The following is a 12,189-nucleotide window of genomic DNA, read 5'->3' on the forward strand; positions in this document are numbered from 1 at the left end:
CAGCAGCATTTTCCACCATGGATATTCATGCCCCTTGAATCTTCTTTCTTTGCATATGATTTATTGGTCTTTCAGGCAACTTACTTAAGAACTAAAGCAACATTAACTCCAGATACCAATATCAATTCCTTATAGCCAGCTACAGCGGCTGTTGGGCTGCATCTGGCTTTTCTTCCTGACTCTTTCTGCTGAACTGTGTAGGACTTTGTACTTTTACTGTCTTCCAGATATGTCACATCAATGTGTAGCTGTCTTCCGTCTGACATTGCCAGCAAGTGTCCAAGACTGAACTCTTTCCTTTTCCTCACTGCAAATGAGAAGGCACTCTAGAGTACATGAAATATTTTAAAATTAAGCATAACACCAGTTACAATTAAAATAATAAATTGTAGGCTCACCACCAGCAGGGATTTGGATGGGGGAGGGTGGAATGGGAACTAAAACAGAGAATACAGGTCAAATTTAATAAATAAACTTATTCAAGGAGAACTGTTACAATGTCAGTGCCTTTTTGCTTTTGAATTTTTCAGACTGGGTTGTTTCACTTGAGAAATACTGGTGTTTCCTCAAGATTTTGATATTTTTTCCCTAGATTAAGATTTTAGACATGTGGCAGAACTCACCAACTTCCTCAGCTGGTCCTGTGCATCTGAGAAACAGCTCTATGATTAGGTGCAGGACCTACTGCACTGCAAATTTGGATTCTTGGTGTTCTGAGGTTATTAATTTCCCACCAGGCTCCAAGGGTAAGTGCTGAAGCTGGATGGGCAGAGCACAGTGTTACATTACAGAAGTCCTTTTTCAAGGTCTTTCTTCCAAAGATATATTTGGAAAATTTGAAACCTAGCTGTCAGCTGAAGAAACAGTTGTGTTGACATTTTGAGCCTCTTGCCTTACTGTGACTTTCTACACTGGAGAATGAACAATGGTCTAAAAATATTAAATTGCAGTTTTTAGTTCACACATTTTTATGTGTCACTGTAGTATACAGAGGGACAGTCATCAGTAAATACCCACAAAATACTGAGTTCATCACAAACAGATACTAATTTTATTACATTTTGTCCATTATATTAGGTTTTAAGTGTCATGTTATGCTACTTATTTCTTGGTTAAGCACCAGTTCTTTCGAGCTCTTTGCAAAACATCTTTTAAAAGGGATGTGAGCTACTATTAAAAGGTTGTTTTGAAGCGCTGTTGTCAGTGGCTGTCAGTATTCATGAATGTGGCCTGGAGTGATACATTTGTAAGTACAGTTCCAACCATATCAACCACTTCAGGATTCCTTTTCTTTTCCTCTTGCTTTTGGTAGAGATCCAACAAAATTATTAACAGTGACATTTCTGGAATTTCTTTTGCTTACGTTAAAATTCTATTAAAAGTTGGAAAATTTGAGTAAATAATGAGCCTTTGTGCTTAGTTTATGTCTGTTGCATTCCTTACATTTTAAAGGTTGAATGTCCAAAAATGGAGTCAGTTTAAATGGTCTCTGCTTCTGAATGAGCTGATATAATGGACCAACTAAATAGGTAGTAAGTTAATTAAAAAATAGCTTCCCTTTCTAGAAAAACGCCTAAAAATAATCCTATTAGTTAAGATGCCCTTAAAGTATTTCTATAGAAAAAAACTCCTTTAAACTTTGATAAAGGACTAGGACATGGGGAATTTGTCCCAGCCTTGGTAGGTGTAGTGGTATTTAAACAGTCATTTTTAGATGGAGTCACTTTCCAGAGTCTGATCAGCTACATTTTGGAAATTCTTGGTATGAGGCCTTTTATATGGGTCATTGTTGTGAGAACCCAGGCTGAAATTCTATTCTTTCCTTGATTCTGCCTCAAATGCCAGTTAAAAATATTCAGGCTCTTTGACTATGATGTATGTTCATCAGTGCTTATTATTATCAATTTTGCTGTTGTGGTTTTTTTTTCTATTTGAAAGATTTTCTTTGGTTGGATTGCTTTCAGAGTTCATGTTGTTCAGCCCCTCAATGAAAGAAGGGACAGCTTAGACCAGTTTCAATTTTGACAAGTTCATATTAGTTAGATTCATATCCTTTAATTAAAGAAATGGTAAACCTCAAATCAAGAGTCAATAAAATACTCTGTCTCTTCAGAGAGGTGATGCATTCTTAGTTACTATATTTTATTATAGGTGATTCTTTATCTAAACCTCTTAAAAGCAGTGAAGGTGCAAAATGTTTTCATGCTCAGCAACACTGTCTACAGCTGTAAACTCTCTAATGCTAGTCCCATATGCATGTGTGCACATACATCTACTAACTGATATTGGTTTTGTGTTTGCTTCATCACGTTGAGGTGTCTGATACCAATGGACCTGCACTGCAAATCTGAGTAACCTGTCCTTGGCATCTAATGCTCTCTCCAATATCCCTGTGCTATTGTTAATATTTTGTTTCCTCTCACCATCTATTTTGCAAATAGCAATAGAAATAGGACTGCATGCAGCTAGGAAATGGTGTCAGGGAAAGAGCGGTGCACTGGTTACAGGGCACCATTTACTAAGTGATACTCTTCTGGGGCCATTCTGATGCGTCTACTCATGCTGGGTCCTTCCTCTCTGCTTCAGCATTGACTTTAGTTCATGTCTCTGCTTTCACGAAGATGAATAATGATTAGCGTATGATCACCTCCGATTTAACTGGCACAACCCTAAGCCACCTGCTTTAACAGTGGACTGGAAAGCCTTTGTGTGTGGCAGTATCTGGGGGTATGTGTTCCTGGCATCTGGCCCTATGCTTTCTAGGTGGCATTTTTCTTCTGATTCATCTTAGGAGCTCTATCACAGCCTCTCCCTGCTGTGTGACTGACGTAATGTGCTTGTCTCCTTGCAGGTAGAAACATCCTACTCCACTTTGGTCCACAATTGAAAATTTGAAAGATATCTGGGGATCAGTATGTGAAGAAAATACTTTATTACTTTTTTTTTCTTACATGTTTTACCGAAAGTTTGTCACATTCGTTCAGTGCAGCACACTGTTATTCCAAATCTTCATCAACTTTTGGATCTCGACAGAGAAGGACAAGGAAGCTGGTGAAAGGTCTAGAGTATAAGTCTTCTGAGAAGCAGCTGAAGGAACTGGGGTTGTTTAGTCTGCAGAAAAGAAGGTGCAGGGAAACCTTATCTCTCCCTCTCTACAACTACCTGAAAGGAGGTTGCAGTGAGGTGGGGGTTGGTCTCTTCTCCCAAGTAACAAGTGATAGGACAAGAGGTAACAGCCTCAAGCTGCACCAGGGGAGGTTTAGATTGGATATTAGGAACAGTTTCTTCACTGAAAGGGTGCTCAGGCATTGGAACAGGCTGCCAAGGGAAATGGTGGAATCACCATCCCTGCAAGTGTTCAAAAACCATGTAGACAAGGCCCTCAGTGACATGGTTTTCCTCGGTCCGTCAGCCTTCACCTTCAGACAAGATAAAGGTAGAAGAAACTTTCCTGCTTTTTTTGCTTTCATCAAGCTCCTCAATACTAGTCACCAGGGCTGTGCTTGAATGCACTGGGGAGGCTCATAAGTACTCTGACCAAACAGGGAAGGAACATTTTGCACATTTCTTACCTTCCTGCATTTACTTTCTCATTCTTGTCTGTTTCATTTAGTTCAGAGCACAGAAATTTTCTTCTGCATGCAAGAGTCGTCCTGACAGCATGGAGAAACAAAACACTTGCACCTAAATTATCCATTGAAAGTTTAAACACCTCTCCCTGAAATCTATGCTTTATTCCTTTACACTTAATGCTGCTTCTTCCCCCTCCTGTCTGCGGAGTGTCCTATTCACACGTTCACCTGCTGAGCTGGGATGCGCACTAGCAGAATCCATCATCCCTGTACCTTCCTAAATCTTTCTGAGCAGTTGGCAGTTCATTTGACGTTCCAGTAGTGAGAGCAGAGCTTTATTAAATTCTGGGTATCACCTTTAACTTCCAGCTCAGGAATGTGGATTTGAACTGTTGTCCCATAAATTATTGGATAGGAGTAGAGAGAATAGCTTTGGAACACCTAGTGCTAAGTTTGTTTTGCTTTTCTGGATGAACAGGTAGAGAGGTGGGATAGAACCAGTCCCAGTTTTGACTGGCAGCATGCTCTTGGTTCTCTTTCACAAAAACGTATTAAGTGAGCTTTTTCTCTTCTGTAACTAGATGTAGAAGAACAGCTGGTTTTAGTATTTTTTTTTCAGGCAGCAGTTGTTTTACTGAATGGAAAAGAGAATTATCTTCTTTCTGGGAACATATCTGTGTTCCCGCCTCCCCGTTATCCTGAACCCCTGAAGTGGTTAACACTTAAGAAAACTCTTAAGTAGGTTGACAGTGTCCCTGGCATGTGGTTACAGCCTCACCAAACACATTTTGAGGCATATTGAGAGGACCATCTGCAAATGAAGGAAAGGAAAAATTCCAAAGGAATTTCCTACCATTCCCTCAGCTATTCCACAAAAAAATTGGGAACTTTTTGTTCACCAGAAACACAGACACCCCCTGCCCCCTCCACCCCCCCCACTGTCAGAAACTTCTTCAATATTCTGAAAAGTGGCCTCAATAGGAGCTTAAACCTAGATTCCTTAAGTGTTCAATCCTCTGCTTTTAGCTGAAAGCTTGAATGAATTACTCTATTAGCCTTTTTTCATATCTTTTGGTTCATTCGAGCTGTCTCCAGAGAGCATGCTGATGGAATCACAGCAGCTTTTCCTACTTTTGTAGATGCAGCCTCTTCTCATGCATTTCAAATGGCAACATTAGAGACCCCTTCCTAATCCCTTTTTTTTTACAGAGTTTGGGTACAAGTTTCTTTGCTATGAGACTCATTGCAAAATATTCATGGCACTGTCCACCAAATTCTGCCTATGGTGTTGCTTTCTTCTCTCTAGAGAGCTGCTACGCCAGTGTTTGGGGTTTCTTCCATGCATTTTTATAGGAAAAAAGGGGAATTGAGAGTTTTGTTTACAAGGGATTTATCTCTGATTTCTTCTCTGTTTATTGCCTAGTTCAGGATCTTGACTATAAACATAGAGAAAAACACTGTTACTATTTGGCTGTGGGATGAATATAAAACATGATCTGAGTGGTGCGTGTGGATGGGCTTCTGTAATGAGTATCTTAAGACATTTTTTGAAGGTCTCCCATACTCTGTTTCCTGAAACAGAAACTACCTACTTCACCAAGGGTGTGGTGTATCAAATAGTAATCTTTCTGCTAGCACTGCAGTATGTTTTGAAAGCTTACTGCAGAGTTTAAATGTATTTTCTTCTGCTGCTTCCTCCTTTTCTTGTGCTCACTCCTGTATTGGTTATATTTTAGATTTCAGTTATCTTATATGCATATGTGCTGTTATCTGTATACATCCCATGTTCAGTATTTGTATATGGTAATTGTCCTCCTTTGTTATTTATTGTTTTCATCTGTCCTTCACCTGCGCCTTCCATCTCATGCCAGTTATGTTGTGCTTTTTGAACTGATAGTGTTTATGAAAAGGGAGGACTAAATATCATTCATGTTTTGTTGATAGCATGAAACAAGCCTATTAGAACCTAAATGAAATGAGATAATGTAATGGATCATCCAGTGTCCTGTCATCTGACGAGATAAGGGGTTTTGTGGTTTGGTTTTGTTTGTTTGTTTGTTTGTTGTTTTTTTTGGGTTTGTTTGTTTGTTTTTCTTTTTAAGTAAGAAGGAAGAGATAATTTTGGTTATGACCAACATGGTGCATCAGCCCAGTGTTTTTTGAAAGTCACTGCTGCCAGCTAGTGGAATGTGTATGCTCTTGTGTTACATTCACACTGTCAAACATTTACATTTCAGAGCAAATTAGTTGTAGTAAATTGTACCTTAGATTGTGAGTCCTCAGGTCATAGAATTGTCTGATTTGTTTGTTTCATTTAGGCATTTTGGTTGGTCGGTTTTGTTTTCTTATCCCCACCCTGCTTGTGTTGTTACCTGGTATGTTCTACAAGGTCTTGATACTGACCAAATAATATGGGTACCACTACTGGGAATGCTTTGAGGTTTGTTCTCCCCACATTCTCACCTGTATTTTATATAGCCTTTTCAACTTCTGAAATGTGACTATCGGATGTTATTCACGTTTACTTTGTCATATGGCAGAAATCCAGGACTTACTGCTTAAAAAATGTTTTGAAAAGGTAAGCATCTAACTTTGTCTACTGAGAGAATGTCCGCTTTAAGTAAATGCAAATTTGCATGCTGCATTTAGGTTTCCTCCACTGTGGACTGCACTCTGCAGTAGGACCAGGCGAGTTTCTCCCCTGTAGTCAAATGCAGTAAATGTATTTCATAATTAGGAGCATCCCCTGGAAGGTACTGTTTTGCAGCTTTAATGTTAACTGCATCACTTTCCTGTGCGGGATGTTTGATGGGTTAAATGCCATAGGAAGGTTTGTCTACAGATCCTGGATATCCTTGTTGTTAATTAATTTGAAGTCTTCCCTACCCTTTTTTTATTTTTTTTTTGTTGTTGTCCAGTATTATGGTAGATAACAGCACAAACATCTAATCCATTTGTCATCCTGGCGGGTAGGGGGAGAGAGACCTTGGTTGCATATTTTCCATGGACCTGGTGCCGTCAGGGGTCTATGATGTAATGTCAAAACCAGCACTGGCTCTAACAAGGCAATTCACAACAATGGGGCTGTGCTGAAATCTCTCAGACTTCTTTCTCCTCCGAAAAGAAATCTTTGAAGAGGAAGCAATGATTAATGTATATTTTATATAGGGAAGGTGATGGGTAACAAATTGCAAGTGCAATGGTGCTGATATTTAAACATCCAAACTTTTCTTGCTTTTGTACTGTTGCACAGATGTAGAAAACAGCCTGTCAGAGCAGCAACCCAGAAAAGCTGGTAGCTTTCAGAGCACTGCTCCTTGGAGGAGAAGAGAGTGCATGAAGATACCGCTTGTGTCTGGGCACAGAAAACCTTGCTGGGGTTAAGAAGCAGATCAGCCCCATCAGTGGTCTTGTGCAAGCCAGGAATGTGCCGGCGGCTGGCGTGCCAGGCTGCCCCGCGTTGGACAACTGTCACGCTGGCACCACTCAGTTCCTCTGATTGGGTACCGCCAGCACCTGATTAAAAATGCTGATGCTGTTTCTGCGCTTCTTTCCACTTGGAGGAGAAATCTCTTTTCCCCACCCCCAAGCCCACCTCTAGGATGTAAGTAATGGTGAGAAGATGAAGATGAAAACAGTGCGGTCTGAGTGACTGGAAATACAGCAGTCTGTTTTAGCTGCAGTGTTATATAGGAGTGCTCATCAGACTTCTTGTCTTTGGTTTTTCAGCACAAACTGCTTGCAGGTTTTGGAAGGCTGTGAAAGACTTGCCATCTGTGTGTTAGTGTTCTCTGTGTATCATCACATTACCTTGCTTTTCCCTGGACAGCTGTGTTCAGAGCTTCATGTGGAAATCTTTCTATTGAAGAGAGATAAAAAGGATCCTTAATCTGATTCTCTTTGGATCTTTCTATTTTTATGGTAAGTGCCAGCATGTATTGGCTGAGCATAGCTTCTTTGCTGCAGTGCTCGTGCATTCTCTCTCTCTCTCTCCCCCTCCCTCCCCCTTTCCCCGTCTGTTTTTCTCCCCTGTATTCTTAGATAAGCCTCGTGACCTTCAGTCAATATCTAGTCATCATTTTTAGCATCTTCATAGCAGATGCTAAGTAACTACATGCAAGTTTTCTCTTCATTTTGTTCTTCCCCCTCTCTGACCCAGAGCTCTGAAGTACAGATTGCAATCTGAGTGCTGCCTCTTTGTCCTTGAAATGGGAGGCTTGAGTGTTGCTCTCAATTGCCGGTGGCAGCAATGGGATAAGGTTCTGGGAAACTGAAAATACAGATGTGCTAAAGGTGACTCATTTCTCTAGGTCTGTACTACTGTGCTGGAGTGGCACAGAAAGCTCCTGCTTGACTAGCATCTAGAAAACTCTGAAGCCCCTCAGTGCTCAAGTATGGGGCATACATGTGGTTTGAGCTGCTGTTTGCTGTCATTGTCTTAGAAAGGATGGACTCTTTCAGCATCTTTCAATATAAGCCTATGTCACCAGGTGTTTGTAAGTTGGACCTTTTGCATCTTACAAGTGCAGAGTGGCTGGGACAAGAAGTTACCGAATAGGCAACCTAATAACCCTTGTCCCCGCCTGGTCTATACAATCGCAAATTCTTAGCCTTTTGAAGTGCTTTTAAAATTCTGCAGTAGAAAAGAAGTTCATTTAAATGTTTGAAAATCTTTGCTTGTGTAATTCATGCTCTAAGCTATTTCAACAGCTCTTATTTTGTAAATAGGAAAGGTCATTATTTAGTCCACAGTAAACTGTGCCCTTAGATAGGCTTCCTCCCCCACTCCCTTAGTTTGCTGCATGGATTTAAAGTAAATGCAAATATATGATTTCTGACAGATAGCTACATTCCTCAGTATGACAGAACTACAGGAATGTTTCTTTTAACTTAGATGTGTTTTGTGTTCTGTATCCATTATGTGGATTGACTATGCATAGCCCTTACACACTGCAGGAATATAAAAGACTTTACTAAATTTTCAAAGGCATAGGTATACACTAGCTCAAGCTCATCACAGGCTGGTTTCCCTTCAAAGCAAGGCAAAGAGGTGATGTGTTCTTATACCTTTGTTTTACTGACATGGGATGAGAATAAAGCTTTTATTCTGTCTCTGCATTGCCTTTACTGAGTTTAAGCAAGAGATATGCTGATGTCCGGAAATTGTTTTCTTTGTTTAATGTGTCATATATTTGTGTGGCTTAATAAAACAATTTTGCTCCTGATTTATCCTGTAATTCAGAGGGTTTTGCTTCACTTGAGCTGTTTAATTCAACAGAGTAGAGTTTGTACTTCCTTCACCCTCCCCCAAAAAAACTTTAAAACACTGTTGTTATTTTTAATACCCTTAATTTCTTTTCTGTGCTTGGGTGTAATGGCTAGTTGTATTGATAGCATATATGTGTGCTCTAGGGGAGGAAGCCCAGGTTAGGCAATTGCAGAAGGTACTGGGGGGAGGTGGAGGCTTACACAGATCTGCATGTAGAGGACTTCATGATGCAGTGGGGTACCTGCTGCATTGCCTTCACCAAAAAGCAGTAGTGGCCAGCACGTAGACCAGATGTCACTGATCCAAGTCATTTATCCCATCAGACTATGTCTTCTGGCACCATGTTGTGCCTGCTGGTGAAGCTGATCCAGAGACCTGTGTTCCTTCTCACCGATGTGGTGAGGGAATGCTGCTAACCTGCCTCCCTACCGCTCTGTGGTAAGGAGCAGGTCTGGCACCTGTGCACCTCTCTGAACTGTTTAAAATCGTGGGCAGTCCTCCCCACTGTTTAAAATCTGCAGCAGTCCTCCCCACAGTCTATTACAGAAAGGCTTCGGCATTTTGTAGGGTCTATACATTACTTAGTTTATTACAATCAGTAATGAAGGTACCTGAGTTTGTTCGCTTCCAGTTTCAGGAAGTGCTGACACAAGTGATAGCAGCAAAGAAACTTTTTACTGTGAAAAGAGACCAGCAGGGGTCTTGTTAACACACATGGGAAACTGGTCCCAAGTGGCTGCAGGTTGTTACAGTGCCTTGGGGAGACTAGGCTTAGGCTTTTCTTAGTTAATGTAATTGTGCCTATTATCTGCATGGGAACCTGTTTACTGTACCATTTTGTTCCATATAAAATTACTGTAAACTTAAAAAAACAAGAGGGTTTGCAAACTAGCTGTGCAACCTAAATAACTCTGAAGATCACACATTTAAGTATGATACAGCATCTTTTTATTTTTAAAATGAGTATTATGAAGTCAGATATTCCTGTGCCTTAAAGTAATGTGCATTCTTGCCTCACATTTAGTTGAAAGGACTGTTTTCACTCTAAAAATGACTCATGTCTATGTAAGACTCTCTTACAAAAGCTAGTTTTTAACCTAAATGCATAATCATGTTTGTCTTTTTCAATAGAAGTTTTAAATCCAAGGTGTATAATGTCGCATGCTTTCTAAATAGCCTTGAGGCAAAAAAAAAAAAAAAAAAAAGGGAGAAAAACCAATAATCCTGAAGTATTTTCTCCACTTTAAACTACAGGAGTTTGCAATGGGATGTTTACTTTTGAAACCTGATGTCTCTGTACAGCAGCTTAGAAGTCTATGCACCTAAAATCCTTGTCAACATATCCTGTTGCAGGCCAAGGGCTTAAAAATAAAGATGCAATCCTCTCTAAAAGCGTTGAGAGGTGGAGAGAAGAGCAAAATCCCCCAAATAACATGAAATTCAAGTAGCTACATGTGCTTTTCATTTCTTGGGAATCCGACGAATGCTCTGGTAGGGGAATGCACGCATAGTACTTCCTTGTTTCACAGCATGGTGTCATGTTAATTCCTTTGCAGGGTGGCTGAAGACTGCATAGAAAACAACTGCAGGGGGGGGAAAAAACCAAACCTCTGTTCCTTAGCCAGCCAAAATCACCCAATAGTCTGATGAAGTCACTGCATTATTTAACTATTTACATGTATGCTGCAATATAAATGGGTATGTTTTTACAGAAAGCTCACTCATTTTCCATACTGCTTCAGTAGTCTTATGTTTTCTATCTGCTATAATATCCTTTCCAATAAAGCCTGTGCAGGCAGCTATTGATTATCACAGGCTGAAGAATCCAGGTGGCGGTGGATGAGCCATGCCCCATCTTCCCTCTGCCCCAGACTAGAAAGTGATACTGGGATATGCATTGATGCAGAGCTGAAGTCATCAGGACCAGGCAGTGCTCTGGCAAGTGATTTTATGTATTTTTTTTTTTCAAAGCTCCTTCTGAAAACTGTTTACAAATGTTTACAAAAGTAATGTAATACATCATATTTTTACAAGCTACACATAATTGAAAGTTACAGTATACATATTCTGTGTACCTATTGCATATTAAATTAATTCTGGTTTTACCTGGCTTTTTGTCCGTGCATGCTTTACCAACACACGGATAATGAAAAGTTAACTGCAATTTCTCTGTCTTTCACAGAGCTAACTCTTACGGTTTTCCTGGACACATTCTCTAGTTTAGGCTGCAGATTTTGTCCAGGATGATTTCAAGGACTTTATAGCTCTAACACTGCAAATAATACAAATATGTCTTTATGTTTGGTGACCTTAACAGGTGAACTGTCTTCAGTCCAGCTGTTACTTTTGCAGTTTATGGATGTCTGGAAGTCCTGTGTGTGAACACTGTGCTGTATAACAGTCAGAAGTCTGGTGCTTTGAGGAAGTACTGGGTAGGGTGTTAGTGCGCTACATGCTTTCCCTGTACCTAGGTGAAGGATTAGGTTTCAGGCATTGTTAAATGTGTGTCATGTCTTCTGTGCATTTGCTGCCCTTTTAGTAAGTGCTTGCACTCTATGCCAGTCATATCCCGCTGTGTGTGTGTGTTGTATTTTCTGCATTTGTGCAGCTGCATAGTGCTTGTATACATCTGTCTGATTCTTCGTGGAAACTGTGGCCTTTCAGTTCATGCCATGCAGATTTTCTCACATACGGTTTCTGCATGGGAAGTACTGGACAATAAGGTGAGAGGTCTTCTTTATGGTAAAGAACTTTCTTCTGCATAGAGTAGGTCACAGTTACTCTGTTCTAGATTCAATGTGGTAATAATAGAACAGCATTAGGCCTGCTTGCTTTGTGAAATATCAAAGAGCTGAAGCATTCCCAGGGGATCACTGTCTCATAGACTTCTTTAACACCTGAATATAAAATTTAATAAAAAAATTTAAAGGTAAAGTGTGTTATTTCAAGTGATTGTCGAAATATCCATAGTTTTTTTGGTGGAAGGTGTGGAGAGGGCAAAACTCTATCCTAAATTGAATCAACTGACTTTAAGTTGTCCCATTCTGGTAATTTAAGTTTACTAGGATTAAGAACTTTACCTTGTTCTGTTTGCAGTATAAAGCAAAATACTAATCTGGTTAAAAGTTATGAGCTAGTTCCTTGGCATCCCCGTAGCAGGGATCATGTGACTGGAGCAGGTAATGCAAAAGTTCATTCTCTATGAGCAACACCTCCGAACAGGATGAGTATCACTGAAGCTGCAATTAAATTCCTAAACAGGGGAGGTAATGGCACACCGCTTTCTGCCCACTGGATAGATTTTACTCCAGGAGGGAACAAGTTTGAGAGAATATTTTCAGGAAAGCA

The 12,189-nt window shown here is 40.1% G+C and overlaps 1 protein-coding gene across 4 annotated transcripts in view; it reads left to right on the top strand.

Annotated features, from left to right (window-relative positions):
* Positions 1 to 6,838: 6,838 nt before the first annotated feature.
* Positions 6,839 to 12,189, top strand: part of LOC130607990 (anoctamin-4) — a 192,781-nt gene continuing 187,430 nt past the window's right edge. The window contains exon 1 of one of the 4 annotated variants that reach the window (XM_057425557.1): positions 6,839 to 7,493. The gene's annotated coding sequence lies outside the window, so the exon portion shown is untranslated. The remainder of the gene's footprint in view (positions 7,494 to 12,189) is intronic. The other 3 variants (XM_057425566.1, XM_057425581.1, XM_057425574.1) reach the window with 3 other exon arrangements.

Source organism: Pezoporus wallicus, unplaced genomic scaffold, assembly GCF_028554395.1.
Source record: "Pezoporus wallicus isolate ANWC-B61680 ecotype Strahan unplaced genomic scaffold, APGP_CSIRO_Pwel_v1 scaffold_3294, whole genome shotgun sequence".
Lineage (NCBI taxonomy): Eukaryota > Metazoa > Chordata > Aves > Psittaciformes > Psittacidae > Pezoporus > Pezoporus wallicus.